Here is a 13505-nt window from a genome sequence, read left to right on the forward strand (position 1 = left end):
ATAAGCGAAAAGGACCCAGTATCCCATGACGTTATCTCTGAGGTTAGAAGCATTCCTTTTAGGGAGTCAGTGCTTTAAGACATTTCAGAAAGTTCAGATTTTTCCTTTGCAAAGTGCCATGAAGACTCAAAGCTCACCTGAGGCTTGCAGATCTTTCACTTGCCAGCAGATATGTAGAAATGATTTGAACAGCTTGTCGTTATTTTTTCGTTGTTGAGTGGATGTCAGGAAATCAGGATACTTGTTCCACAACAAAAAATTGTGGCATTTAACTTGAGCTCCCGCAGCATGCAGCATTCCCTCCTCCCACCCCTTTTCATGTACTTATTACAGCCATTCTATGGAGTTCAGTCTGAATCTTTCAAGAGAAGAAGCATCTTCCTTAGTGGCGGGGGAGGTACCTCTCTATGAATGGGTGATGTTATTCAACTCTCATTTTCCTAATATGTAAACTAAGGTGAATAGCATCTACATCGCCGGATTAAGAGAATCCATGCAGAGTGCCTAGCAACAGTGCCTGGCACATAGTAAGCATTACGTGTTAACTTGGCTTTGAAAGAGGGTGGCATGAGCTCTCACAACATAGATGCATTGTATCATGTCTGACTCCCTGGAGTGGCAAAAGGTCTGAGAGTCTGCTGTCCCTTTTTGGTTATTTGCGCTTCCCGAACAAGGCTGAGGAGAATGAAGTGACGGACTCCCCTAATCCAGAGGTAGCAGAGATGGGGGAGGACGCGTGAGAGGTACCAGCCTGACTTCCGCTGATTGTTAAACAGCACCGGGCTGCTGAGAAGCAGAAAATTATTGTCTGCACCAACCTGACTTTTTGCCTCGCCCTCTTATGGTTCTTTTTGCCTTGCCTCTTGTTTTTTTTTTTGAGTTGGAGTCTCACTCTGTCGCCCAGACTGGAGTGCAGTAGCCGCTCCCGGCCACCGCAGCCTCGACCTGCTGGGCTCCGGCGATTCTTCCACCTCAGCCTTCCGAGTAGCCGGAACTACAGGCGCGCACTACCACGCCCGGCTGATTTTTGATTTATTGTAGAGATGAGGTCTCACTGCCCAGGTGGGTCTCGAACCCGCAGGCTCAGGCAATCCACTCAACTCAGCCTCCCAAAGGCGCGGGATTACAGACTGAGCCACCAAGCCCGGCTTGCCTTGCCTCTTTTGGTTCTCTTTACTCTGAGTGCTGCCTGATGGGTTGAGAGTTGTTAACGCTAAGATGATTTGATTGGAAAATGAAATTTTCTTATGGGGGCTTCCAAATGATCTCTTTTCTCAGGATGGTCTCACATATTGCTCCTTTGGATCCTAAAATGTCACGAGGTTGCCAAAGCCCCCTTCCCCTTCTTTTTTTTGGGGGGGGACCCAAAGTGGAAAGAATTTTACTTTTCATGAAATTGATTCTAATGGGAGGGGGCTTAGCCTGTTCTTACACAACAAGCTCCACTCATCTGGGCCTTTTTTTTTTCTTTTTCTTATTTATTTATTTATATTTTTATTGTGAAGATGAGGTGTCACCAAGTTGCCCGGGCTGGTCTTGAACCCGGGTTCAGGGGATCCTCTCACCTCGGCCTCCCAAGTGCTGGGATTGTAGGCATGAGTCACCGCGTACGGCCCATCCGGGCCTCTTTTAAATGACTGCTTTCCGATCTATGATTGGAAAGCAGAAGTTTGATGATTTGCTTCAAATACATTCTCAGCAGCACTCCCCCACAGTATGACCTAGAAAAACAAACACAACCAAGTTGCTTCCCAGTAAGGGATGCGTTTATATGGATTCTGCTCCTTGGCCTAAGGACTCTTCTATCAGCCCGGGTTGTGGGATTTATGTCCTCTGTCACCCAGGGCTGATCTTTAGGCCATCTTCCATAAGTGAAGGCCCTGTCTGGGGTCTCTTTTCAGGGTCACTTAATGTTATTTCCTGGTGCCCATGGGAGGGTCAGGAAAGCAAAGGGAACCATTCATTTCCCCGTGCAAATAAATTCGCTTCTCGCTCATGGGAAATGTTTTCCCCAGTCCTTGGAAATTTGATGTCATTTCAGATTGGAGATAAATTGGCTCCTGGGAGGGCCACAGGCGAGTCTCCAGTGGGCCGTACCAGACTCCAGACTGCTTTCAGCTGGGGGCAGTGCGGTGACTTTGATGTGCTAAGTTCTCTTGCTGTGCCAGTGTTGTCCAGGGGTCTGGGTCCCTGTGACTCTGAGGAGGAAATAATCGGGGTGTATGGGAGCACCCAGAGAGCAAAACTTTACGCGGATCTGGGCAGCACTGACTGATTGAAATGCATTTTTGCTTCTCAGTTGAGATACTAGCAAATCAGTGTGGCCATACTAGTTATCTTCTGTTGCTTGTGAGCTCTAATTGGCAGTCAGGTATGATTTTGATTATTTGATTAATATTTTTTACTTTTTTGAGATAGGGCCTCACTTTCACCCAGGCTGGAGTGCAGTGACATGATCTCAGCTCACTGCAGTCTCCTGAATTCATGTGAATCTCCCATCTCAGCTTCCCAAGTTGCTAGAACTACAGGCATGCACCACCATGCCTAGATAATTTTTTTAAAAAAATTAGATCTATAGAAATGGGGTTTCACTATGCTGCCCTGGCTAGTCTTGAATGCTTGGGTTTAGGATTATAGATATGAGTCACCCAATCCAGCTGACTTTGATTCTTTTAAATGGAAAACAAATATGGATATATTTGCTAGACCAAATCTTTCAAAACAGGGTCCGTTGGTAAAAATAGGGCAGGTCGAGTGCAGGGGCTCATGCCTGTAATCCAAGCATTTTGGGAGGCAGAGGCGAGAGGATTGCCTGAGTCCAGGGGTTGGAGATCAGCCTCGGAAACTTGACCTCATCTCTACAATAAATCAAAAAATTAGCTGGGTGTGGTGGTATGTGCTTGTAGTTCCACCTACTTGAAAGGCTGAGGTGGAAGGATTGCCTGAGCCCAGCAGGTCGAGGCTGCGGTGAACCATGATTGTGGAACTGCACTCCAGTCTGGGCAACAGAGTGAAACTCTGACTCAAAAGAAAAAAATGTCACCTACAGTTCTGTTCATCTTGGGATGAACTCTTTGTGGCTGACCCTTTGGTGCCTGGATTCCAGGCAGGTCACTTTGCTTGTGATCTTTGGGTGGGGGCAAGGTCAGGCACAAGGAGGTGCTAGACATCTGCAGGACCTGCAGAAGAGAGGAAATGGGGTATTTTCAGTTGATTCAACTGTAAGATAGAGGTAGGCTGAAAGCCTAAGTGAGTTCATAGGGACTTTGGGTAAATAAATTATTGTTGATAGTTCCAAATAGCTTCTAAAGGAAAGTTAGGACACTGCTAGTGCGTTGAGCTTCTGAGACTCCTGTCGGAATGAGCACCTTGGCTTCCCCAGGGTTTCTCTGGAAGCTCCCAACTCTGCACTAGGAAATGCCCATCAGTTTCTGGCACTTCATGGTTCTTCCCTCTCAGTACCTGTCACAGGAAAGTGACTATCACACAGTTGATGCCACTATTTTAGTTAAGAGGATGCTTATTTTGCTTGGTGCCTTTTAAAAAAATAAACATTTAAAAGTTGGCTCAAATACAGTGATCAAAGAACAATGAATTAATAAAAATGCTTACATTTCAGTTATTGGCCGTCCCTCTGTCAAGCTAACCATCTAACTATCCTACAGCTTCTGGGCACGTTGTTTGCGCTCTCTAGATCTGTCTTCTCGGGCAGACAAAAAAAGGGGAAGAGATCCCTCAGTGTGGTCCACGAGGTCCCTTCTGTCTGCACGTGTCCCACAGTCTCAAGGGTGGAGACCATGCCAAGTCACAGTGGGTCTGTGGCCTGGTCTGGGTCTTTTAAGTTGGAGGGACCCTCCACAACCAGGGAATCTGGCACTGGCATCTCCTTCTGTCTCTCTACCTGTTGTCTCACCACCAGCTGGTCTGATGAATGTAGCCACGTCCACGCAGAGCCACAGGCCACAGAAGGCAGGAATCCTGCTGGTTCCTATGGACACAGGGGCTTAGTAAAGAGCTGCCACCGCCCCAACACTGAACCTGCTTGGTCTGGGGCCCCCATATAAAACTTATATAGCGATACAGACACAGACCGGAAAATGGAAAAGTCTGGCAGCTGAGCAGTCCGCAGAACAAGGAAAAAACAGCTTTGCTTTGCTTGGCCCATGGTTTCAATATCTTGTAGTTGGTTTTTTATTTCTTGGAAACAATCAACTTTTCATTGTTGTTTGCCTTCTATGTCTTCTCTTTTAACTATTACAGAGTTTTCCTCTCTGTCTCTCCACTCTTTCCCATGGTTTTGACCTTCATTTTTCTGAATTCTATTCCTTTAACACTCCAAGATGGGTCTGAGATAATCATAGCAAATGTTTATACAGCATGATGTGCCAGTTTCTATACAAAGTGCTTCCCATATGCCAATTTTTTTTTTTCCTGGCACGTGCCACCATGCTCAGCTATTTTTTCTTTGTTTTTGGTTTTGTAGAGATTAGGTCTTGCTATGTGGCCCAGGCTGGCCTTGAACTCCTGGGCTCAAGCAAGCCTCTGGCCTCAGCCTCCAAAAGTGCTGGGATTATAGGCGTGAGTCTCTGTGCCCAGGCTCATTTACTGATTTTTCTAATCCTCATTCCAAGTAAATGAGGCGGTGCTATCTCCATTTTACAAACGTGTTTACTGAGGCACAGAGAAGTTAAGTAGCTTGCACAAGGTTATACAGTGGCAGAGCTAGGATTTGAGCCCCAGCAGTCTGGCTGAGAAACACATGCCCTTAGTCACTACAGTGTGTTGTCTTTTCATCTTGATTAAACGGGGAAGAAATGGAAGAACTCAGAGAAAGCCAGCACTGTCTTGAGATTTGAGGCTATGTCTTTTCTCTCCCCTCTTTCATCTCAGAAATACACAACTGTAATTTACGACTCAGGTATGCCTAGATTGGAGTAACTCAGGAAGCGTGTATATTTCTTCCAATTAGATATTTCTTTAGAACAAACAGGGAGTGCGGGGTTGTTAGCTCGAAAGTGGTGAGCTTGGAGGTATCATGCTATCCTGTGGGCAAGTCCCTTTTCCCTTTTCATGTAACCTCAAGTACGGCTTGATGTGCTGTTATCTGGTTTGAAAGATTAGGGGTAAGCATGTTACAAAATGTTAAAAAATTGTTAATAGTGGTTAACAATGAACATCCGAGAGAACAAGGATTATACCTTATTGTGGTGTAAAATCTTTCTGTGCATAGCTGTGCCAGAGAATCTTTTTTAGGAAAATTTGCGCAAGATTTTGGCAGTAGTATCTTGGACTTTATCCCTTTCAAGAAGTGTTCATCACTGCTTACATCATCGTTGCCATTATCATTTTGATAAGCGTGCATTACCAGCGATGCTCTGTGTCAGGGGTTCTCCAGCTCCCCCATGTGCATGAGAATCTCACACAGTGTTTTTCAAAATTGCAGAGTCCCCAACTCCCATCCCAGACAATCAGATTCTGTAGGTCCTGTGTAAAGCCGAGGAAGCTACATTCTTTGGTCTTTGTATCAGTTAAAATTTGTTGACTGGTACAAAATTCAAAAGTGGCCAGAAGCAGTGGCCTGTAATCCCAGCAATTTGGAAGAGCAAAGTGGGAGGATTGCTCGAGTTCAGGAGTTCAAGATTACCCTGGGCAACACAGTGAGACTTTGACTCTACAAAAAACCCCCAAAAAACAAAAAACTAGCCAGGTGTGGTGGCACACACCTGTAGTCCCAGCTACTTGGGAGGCTGAGGCAGAAGGATCACTTGAACCCAGGAGTTGGAGGCTGTGGTGAGCCATGACTGTGACACTGCACTCCAGCCTGGGTGACAGAATAAGACTGACTCAAAAAAAAAAACTTCAAAAGTTATAAATTAGAATACAGCGAAAGAGAATTGTCCTTTTCACCCATCTGCCTCAGTCACTTGGTTTCTATCCAGGGTGTAATTTCTTATTTCTTGCATAGATTAATAAATAAATTGACTAGGGACACACACAAAGGAGATAAAAGTATCTTCGCTCTTTTTTTTTCATATAAGGTAGCTATACCATATACATTGCTTTACACTTTGCTGTTTTAGTTTATCTAAATAGCTCATTATTTACTCAGTGCCCTATCAAAGGATACTCGTTTCCTGTGCTGTTTCAGTAATGCTGCGGGCCGGGCGCGGTGGCTCATGCCTATAATCCCAGCACTTTGGGAGGCCGAGGCTAGAGGATTGCTTGAGTCCAGGAGTTCAAGACCAGCCTAGGCAACATAACGAGATCTCGTCTCTACAAAAAATTTAAAAATTAACCAGGCATGGTGGCATGTGTCTATAGAGTGAGACTCCAACTCAAAAAAAAAAAAAAAAAAGTAATGCTGCAGTTAATAGCCCATATCTGTGTTATTTTACACATATGAATATATACCTATGAGACGAATTTCTAGAAGTGGCATTACTGAGTCAAGGTATCCACTTTTTATTTTGGTAGATATTGTCAAGTTGCTCTCACAGCTTCAAATTTGTGCTCTCATAAGCAACCCACAAGAGTGTCTGTTTTCTTTTAGTCGTGTGAGTTTGTTATCAGACATTTTGATCTTTGTTAGTCTTGATTCCCTGGGCTTTACTTTACCTTTATTTTATTGTGAATGAGGTTGGACATCTTTTCCTATGATTAAGAGCCACGTGTTGTTCCTTTTATGTGAACTCTTGACATGGCTGTTCATATTCCTTGCCTGTTTTTTCCTATTGGGTTTTCATCTCATTGATTTGAGAAGTTCTTTGCATTTTAAGGAAAGTAGCCTTTTGTATGAAATCTACTTTAAATGTATACATTTCTGGTTTTCTGTTTGGTTTTGTTTATATATTTTTTAAAAATCATGAAATTTTTTCTTTTATAAGGTAATTTAATTTTTACAGTCTTTTAGGCTTTGAAGTTTTATATTTAGGAAGGCATTCCCTGCTGCTAAGATGACTTTTACAAATTCCTTGTTTTCTTTCTTTTTTTTTTTGAGTTGGAGTCTCACTCTGTCACCCAGGCTGGAGTGCAGTGGCATACTCCCAGCCATCACAACCTCAACCTTCTGGGCTCAGGCAATCCTGCCACCTCAGCCTTCCAAATAGCTGGAACTTCAGGTGCGTACCACCACGCCTGGCTAATTGTTTTAATTTATTGTAGAAACGAGGTCTTGCCAAGTTTTCTAGGCTGGTCTTGAACTCCTGGGCTCAGGCAATCCTCTTGCTTCAGCCTCCCAAAGTGCTGGGATTACAGGCTTGAGTCACCCTTCTCAAATCCTGTGTTTTCTTCTAGTATTTTTATGGTTTGCATTTTTTTTTTTTTTTTTAGTAGAGATGAGGTCTCGCCTGTCCAGGCGGGTCTCGAACCCGCGGGCTCAGGCAATCCACTCACCTCAGTCTCCCAAAGGCGCGGGATTACAGGCTGAGCCACCGAGCCCGGCTGGTTTGCATTTTTTTTCATATGGAGTTTTTGTGTTAGTTGCTGTACATGTTGTAACATGTAACATTCAACCTTATTTTATCCAAATAGCAACCTAATTGTCCCAGCATCATTTCCTGAATAATACATTTACCTCTTTTACTAATTCAAAATGAGAATTAAAGCATATATAAGTTTTCATATGTGTATTCGTGTATAAATTCTTATGTGAACATATATTTCATACAAAGTTTTACATATATTTGGGTCTATTTCTGGGTTTTCTACTCTGTTTTCTGAGAAATGCATCGGGAAATTGCATCATTGTGTCAACATCATAGAGTGTTACTTATGAAGTCCTAGATGCCATAGCCAGCTACACACCTAGACCACATGGTATAGTCTATTGCTTCTAAGCTACAGACCCGTATAGCATGTTACTGTACTGAACATTATAGGCAATTGTAACATATTGTAAGTATTAGTGTGTCTACGGATGTACAGTAAAAATACTATTATGGGATCACTTTCATATTTGTGGTCCATCATTGACTGAAATGTCATTGTGAGGTGCATGAATGTACTTTGTAATGTATTTTAGCATTTAGTGTTAGTCCCTTTTCATTAATCTTATTTTTATAATCTTTTGATATTTATTCTTGCTTATTTATTTTTCTACACAAACTTTATTTTTCTATTTTTTTTGGGTTTTGAGTCAGAGTCTCACTCTGTTACCCAGGCTGGAGTGCAGGGGCACGCACACAGCTGCCACAACCTCGATCTGCTGGGCTCAGGCGATCCTCCCACCTCAGTCTTCCAAGTAGCTGGAACCACAGGCACTTGGCCAACTAGTTTTTTTTTTAATTGTAGAGTTGAGGTCTCCCCAAGTTGCCCAGTCTGCTCTTGAACCCGTGGGCTCAGGCAGTCCTCTTGCCTCCAACTTCCAAAGTGCTGGGATTACAGGCTTGAGCCACTGCGCCCGGCTTTCTATATAAACTTTAGAATTAGCTTGTTCAGTTACAAAAAATCCTTTTGGTATTTTTATTGGTGTAATATTAAAAGTTTAGATTAGCTTAGGGAGAATTAATATATTTATTTTGTTAAGTCTTCCTAAAATGAGGTATGAATTTTCATTTGTTTAAATCTTTAGCATTTTAAGCTTTTCTTCCTATAGATCTTGTGCATGCTTCTGGTTAAGTTTATTCCTAGGCATTCAAATACTTTTTGATATTAGTATAACTCTTTTAATTGGTTGTTATGTTCATTAAGAGTCTATTAAGCTTCTTTCCCAGAATCATTTTGAATTCTCATATCTTTTGTTTCTTCCAGTTGATTCTCTTGTGTTTCCTAAGAGAATATACAGTTTCTATTTATACTGTATTGTTCAAGTGTTGGTGAAAACCCTCCGCTTGGTGTTGTCTAATTAAGGAAATATACATATCTCATAAAGCACTTATTCGTGTAAATCACAGAATCATTAACTTTAAAGATAGAAAGAACCTTGCTGAAGTCCAGTTGAGGATACAGAGTCTCACAGACATTAAGTCCTGGCTGGTCAGTATGGAACCTGGGTTTTCAGACTCAATGACTTTGGGGTAGGTTGAGAGGTCACTGAATGAAACTCGAGAACCAAACGCTATGAGCAAAGCCTAGACTTTGGCCGAGGCTGCTAACTTCTTACTACTCTGAGTAATGCTTCATTAATCAGTTTAGGAATTAACAAGATACTGATGCTTGGGCTAATATGGGTTTTGAAAGATTGCATATGTCTCCAAACACCAGCTTTGCGTTACCTCCAGGGAGTAGCACAAATGACCATTGGTCTCCAGTGAATCATCAGGCTGCATTGGCTGGAATAAATGAAAGCATTGTGAGAGCAGAAAATCAAGACAAACACCTACACTTGTTAACCCAAACAGCTTCCCTTTCTGAGCCCCTGGAGATCAGTTATCACCAAACGGACAGATAGACTCCGCAAAGTTTTTGCAGGCTTCACAGCTTGTAAATAAGAGACCGCATTCTTCGTGCTCCCCGCTTGTTGAATCTGGCAGTGGGAAGCCCCCTGGCTCCAATCAGCTGGGTGGTGACCAGTAGCTGGGCTGGCTGGGAGACAGTGATGACTCCATTTGAATAAACTTTGTAAACCCACTCTACTTAACTCAGAGGACCCTATATGCTGAGAACACAAGGCATCTTGTTCATGGAAGGTCACGTTGGGAACACCTGTTGCAGATTACTTATAATTTATAGAGCCATACCAACACAAATCGTTCTGTGTGGAATACATTGGCACAGCTTACACAATATTGAACATCTCTGGGACTCGTCTTTCTGCTTATTCTTTCTTTACTGTCATTATTCTTTGTTCTTTTACCAGGACTTCCTTTTCGTGACTTTGTTTATTCTGTTCTTCATTTGCAATCTGTCGATGACTTGAGGCTCCAACAGAAATTTCTGACTCTCTGATAGCACTGGATTCAGTGGTATAATTTCCAGTTGAGTCCTTCCAGGAGAAATTCCAGCAGGTGCATTTCTTTACCCATGGGTTAGAGACACTTTGGAACTGACCTTGGGAAGCTTTTGGTTGGCGTTTATATCTTTTTGAGTCATGGTTTCACTCTGTTGTCCGGGCTGGAGTTGGGCTGAGGTGATCCTTCCGCCTCAGCCTCCAGAGAAACTGGGACTATGGGCTTGTGCCACCATGGACGGCTAATTTGTTTTTTTAGAGATGTGGTCTTGCTATGTTGCTCAGGCTGGCCTCGAACTCCTTGGCCTCCCAAAGTGGGTTTTTATATCTTGAATCTGGGTGGTTGATGGCGCTTCTCCCTAATCCCCCCACCATCCCCTTCTTTTCTTGACCTCTTTGAAGCATTTGACATTGTGGCCTGCTGCATCTCTCCTGAAACCCTCTCCAGATTTGACTCTTGGGACGTTATAGATAAATCAGGGGTGTGGTGAAATAGAAACACTGTGACTCTGGAGTCCAAGAATGTGGGCTTGAATCTTGCCCCCCCGACACCGGCTCTGAGGCTGGAACAAGTTCCCGAGCTTCTCCAGGCTGCAGGGTGTCAACTCAAAAATGAGAGCGGCTTGACCCACCTTGGATGTCAGTTGTCAGTCTGGAAGCCTCACTCAACTTCAGCTTTGGAGGGTTGGGGTAGCATTGGTAACCTTGGGCATAATATAGCGTCTTCCGTGAGCTAGGCACTCGCTAATGTAGCTGCCTTCTACTTCTCTTGTGTGGCCTAGAATGACATCATTCATTCACATTTCACTTATTAGTCAGGGTTCTCCAGAGAAACAGAACCAACAGGAGACAGATACAAAGGGTGCCAAAAAAAATGTATACACATTTTAAGAAAGGACAAAAGGGTTAACATTGTAATACTCAATAGGCACCAATAACAAAAGATGAATACAAGTCACATTTGACTTCTGCAATTACAGGAGGTGCTCAAAGTGGTTACCATCAGTATTCAGACACTTCTGATTATGACGGACACGTCTTAAAATGTGTATAAATTTTGGGAGCGCATGTATACAGATAAAGAGAGAGAGAGAGAGAGATTTATTTTAAGGAATTGAGTCATGTGCGGTGGCTCATGCCTGTAATCCCAGCACGTTGAGCAGCAGCTGAGGCAGAAGGATTGCTTAAACCCAGAAGTTCGAGACCAGCCTGGGCAACATAGTGAGACCTTGGTCTTCACAAAAATAAAAAATAAAAAAATAAGCTGGGCATGATGGTGCGTGCCTGTAGTCCCAGCTACATGGGAGGCTGAAGTGGAAGGATCTCATGAACCCAGGAGGTCAAAGCTTTAGTGAGTAGTGATGGTTCCACTGCATTCCATCCTGGGCAACAGAGTGAGACCCCAACTCAAAAAAAAAAAAAAAAGGGAATTGGCTCTGGTGATTGTGGGAGCTGGCAAATCTGAAATCTGTAGGGCAAGCCTGCAGGCTGGTGACTCAGGTTAGAGTTGATGTTGGAGTGTTGAGTTCAAATCAGACAGAATTTTTGTGTTGCAGTCTTGAAAAGAACTTCTTTGGGGAACCTGAATCTTCACTCTTCAGGCCTTCCACAGATTAGATGAGGACCACCCACATGTTGGAGGATAGTCTTGTTTCTTCAAGGTCTTCTGATTTCATTTTTCATCTTATCACAAAATATCCAAAATACCTTCCCAGTGACATTTTAGACTGGTGTTTGATCGCACATCCGGGCACTAGAGCCTAGCCAAGTTGACACATAAAATTCACTGTCACTCTCCACAAGCTTGGCCACTGATCCTTAGTAACTGGGCCTCGGTCCAAAGTCAGAGGGCTTCACTGAAGAAGGCGTTGTGAAGACGCAGCGTGGAGGGGCCCTTAGAGCTCGCTGTGAACTCACTCCGGATCAGAATTCTGTCATTTCTTGAGGCCTCTCTTGGGGTTCTCGGGAAGTTATGTAGCAGGAGTGCTCTCCTGAAGGCCAGGAGCTACCCACGCCTGCTGGCTCCGTTCTGGGCTCAACTTTGCCATGGTAGAGCTGTGTGACCCTGAGCAAGTCGCAGGGTCTTTCAGTTTATTTTCTGTCAACGGGAACATGTAGACTTGACATGCCTTAAGTTCCCTTCTTGCTTTTTAACACTGGGTTTCTCGGCTCCTCTTGCTTCAGTACTAGGTTTGCAGAGACTTGTTAGGAATTTAAAGCTTGTGATTGCTTCACTTTATTGGAAATGGCTTGGTTTTCAAGCGGCCTTAACTTTAAGAATTGACATCATGTGTTCATTGACCAGAAAAGGGATGCCTTTTTATCACTGCGATGTGATGATGTCATTCATCTAGTGAGCACATGATACATGTTTTTTGGATTAAAAGATATTTTGAAAAAAATGTATGTGTCATTAAAAAGACATATTCACAACCAAACTCCTGGGTAATGATAGGTCGATGTATCTTGCAGTTCAGAGGATGCCAGGGTTTATTGGAAAGAACCAAGGCTTTGCTAAGAGGCAGATCTGGACTTTCCTGGCTTTGCCACTGATCCGTTGTGACCTTGGTCATCTTTGATTTCCCTGAGGCTCAGTTCATTCATCTGTAAAATAGGAGTAATGGGAGAGATCATAGGGTTGGTGTGAAAGAAAATGAGATTATCTATGTGAACTGCCAAGCACAACGCATGACACAGAGTAAACTCAAAATAAAAATGAGTTCCTGGCCAAGTGCAGTGGCTCATGCCAGCAATCCCAACACTCTGAGAGGCCAAGGTGGGAGGATCGCTGAGGCCAGGAGTTCAAAATCAGCCTGGGCAACATAGTGAGACCTTGCCTCTACAAGACAATAAAAAAATCAGTTGGGCTTGGTGGTGTGCACCTATAGTCCCAGCTACTTGGGAAGCTTAAGTGGAAGGATTGCTTAAGGCCAGGAGGTCGAGGCTGAGCGAGCCGGGCTGGTGCTGTGGCACTCCAGCCTGGGTGACAGAGTGAGACTCTGATTCAAAAAAAGTAAAAATAAAAAAATAAATGAGCTCTTTTCTCTTCCCTTGGATTGCCTGTGGACTGACTGCTGGTGTAGTTTGAGGCGTGAGGATCCCTCAAGAGGTGTCACAGAGCTTCCCTGCCTTTTTTCTTTAAAACCACAGCAGGGTGTGGCTACCATCTGAGCTTAACCCATCTAAAGGGGGAGGGCAAGGCCATGGAATGGTTTGCTTTACTTTTATTTTTATTTTTTTGAGTTGGATTCTCACTCTGTTGTCCTGGCTGGAGTGCAGTGACATGCTCACAGCCTCTGCAGCCTCAACCAGCTGGGCTCAGGCAATCCTTTTCCCTTCAGGCTTCCAAGTAGCTTCCACAGGCCTGCACCTCCATGCCTGGCTAATTGTTTAATTTATTGTAGAGAGGAGATCTCGCCAAGTTGTCCAGGCTGGTCTCGAACCCCTGGACGCAGATAATCCTCTCATCTCCGCCTTCCAAAGTCCTAAGATTACAGGCGAGAGCCACTGCGCCTGGCCTTGCTTTGCTTTTAAAATAGACAGCCCAAGCCGGGCTCGGTGGCTCAGCCTGTAATCCCGCGCCTTTGGGAGGCTGAGGTGAGTGGATTGCCTGAGCCCG

Source organism: Carlito syrichta, unplaced genomic scaffold (assembly GCF_000164805.1).
Source record: "Carlito syrichta isolate Samal-C Ts95f unplaced genomic scaffold, Tarsius_syrichta-2.0.1 Scaffold123285, whole genome shotgun sequence".
NCBI lineage: Eukaryota > Metazoa > Chordata > Mammalia > Primates > Tarsiidae > Carlito > Carlito syrichta.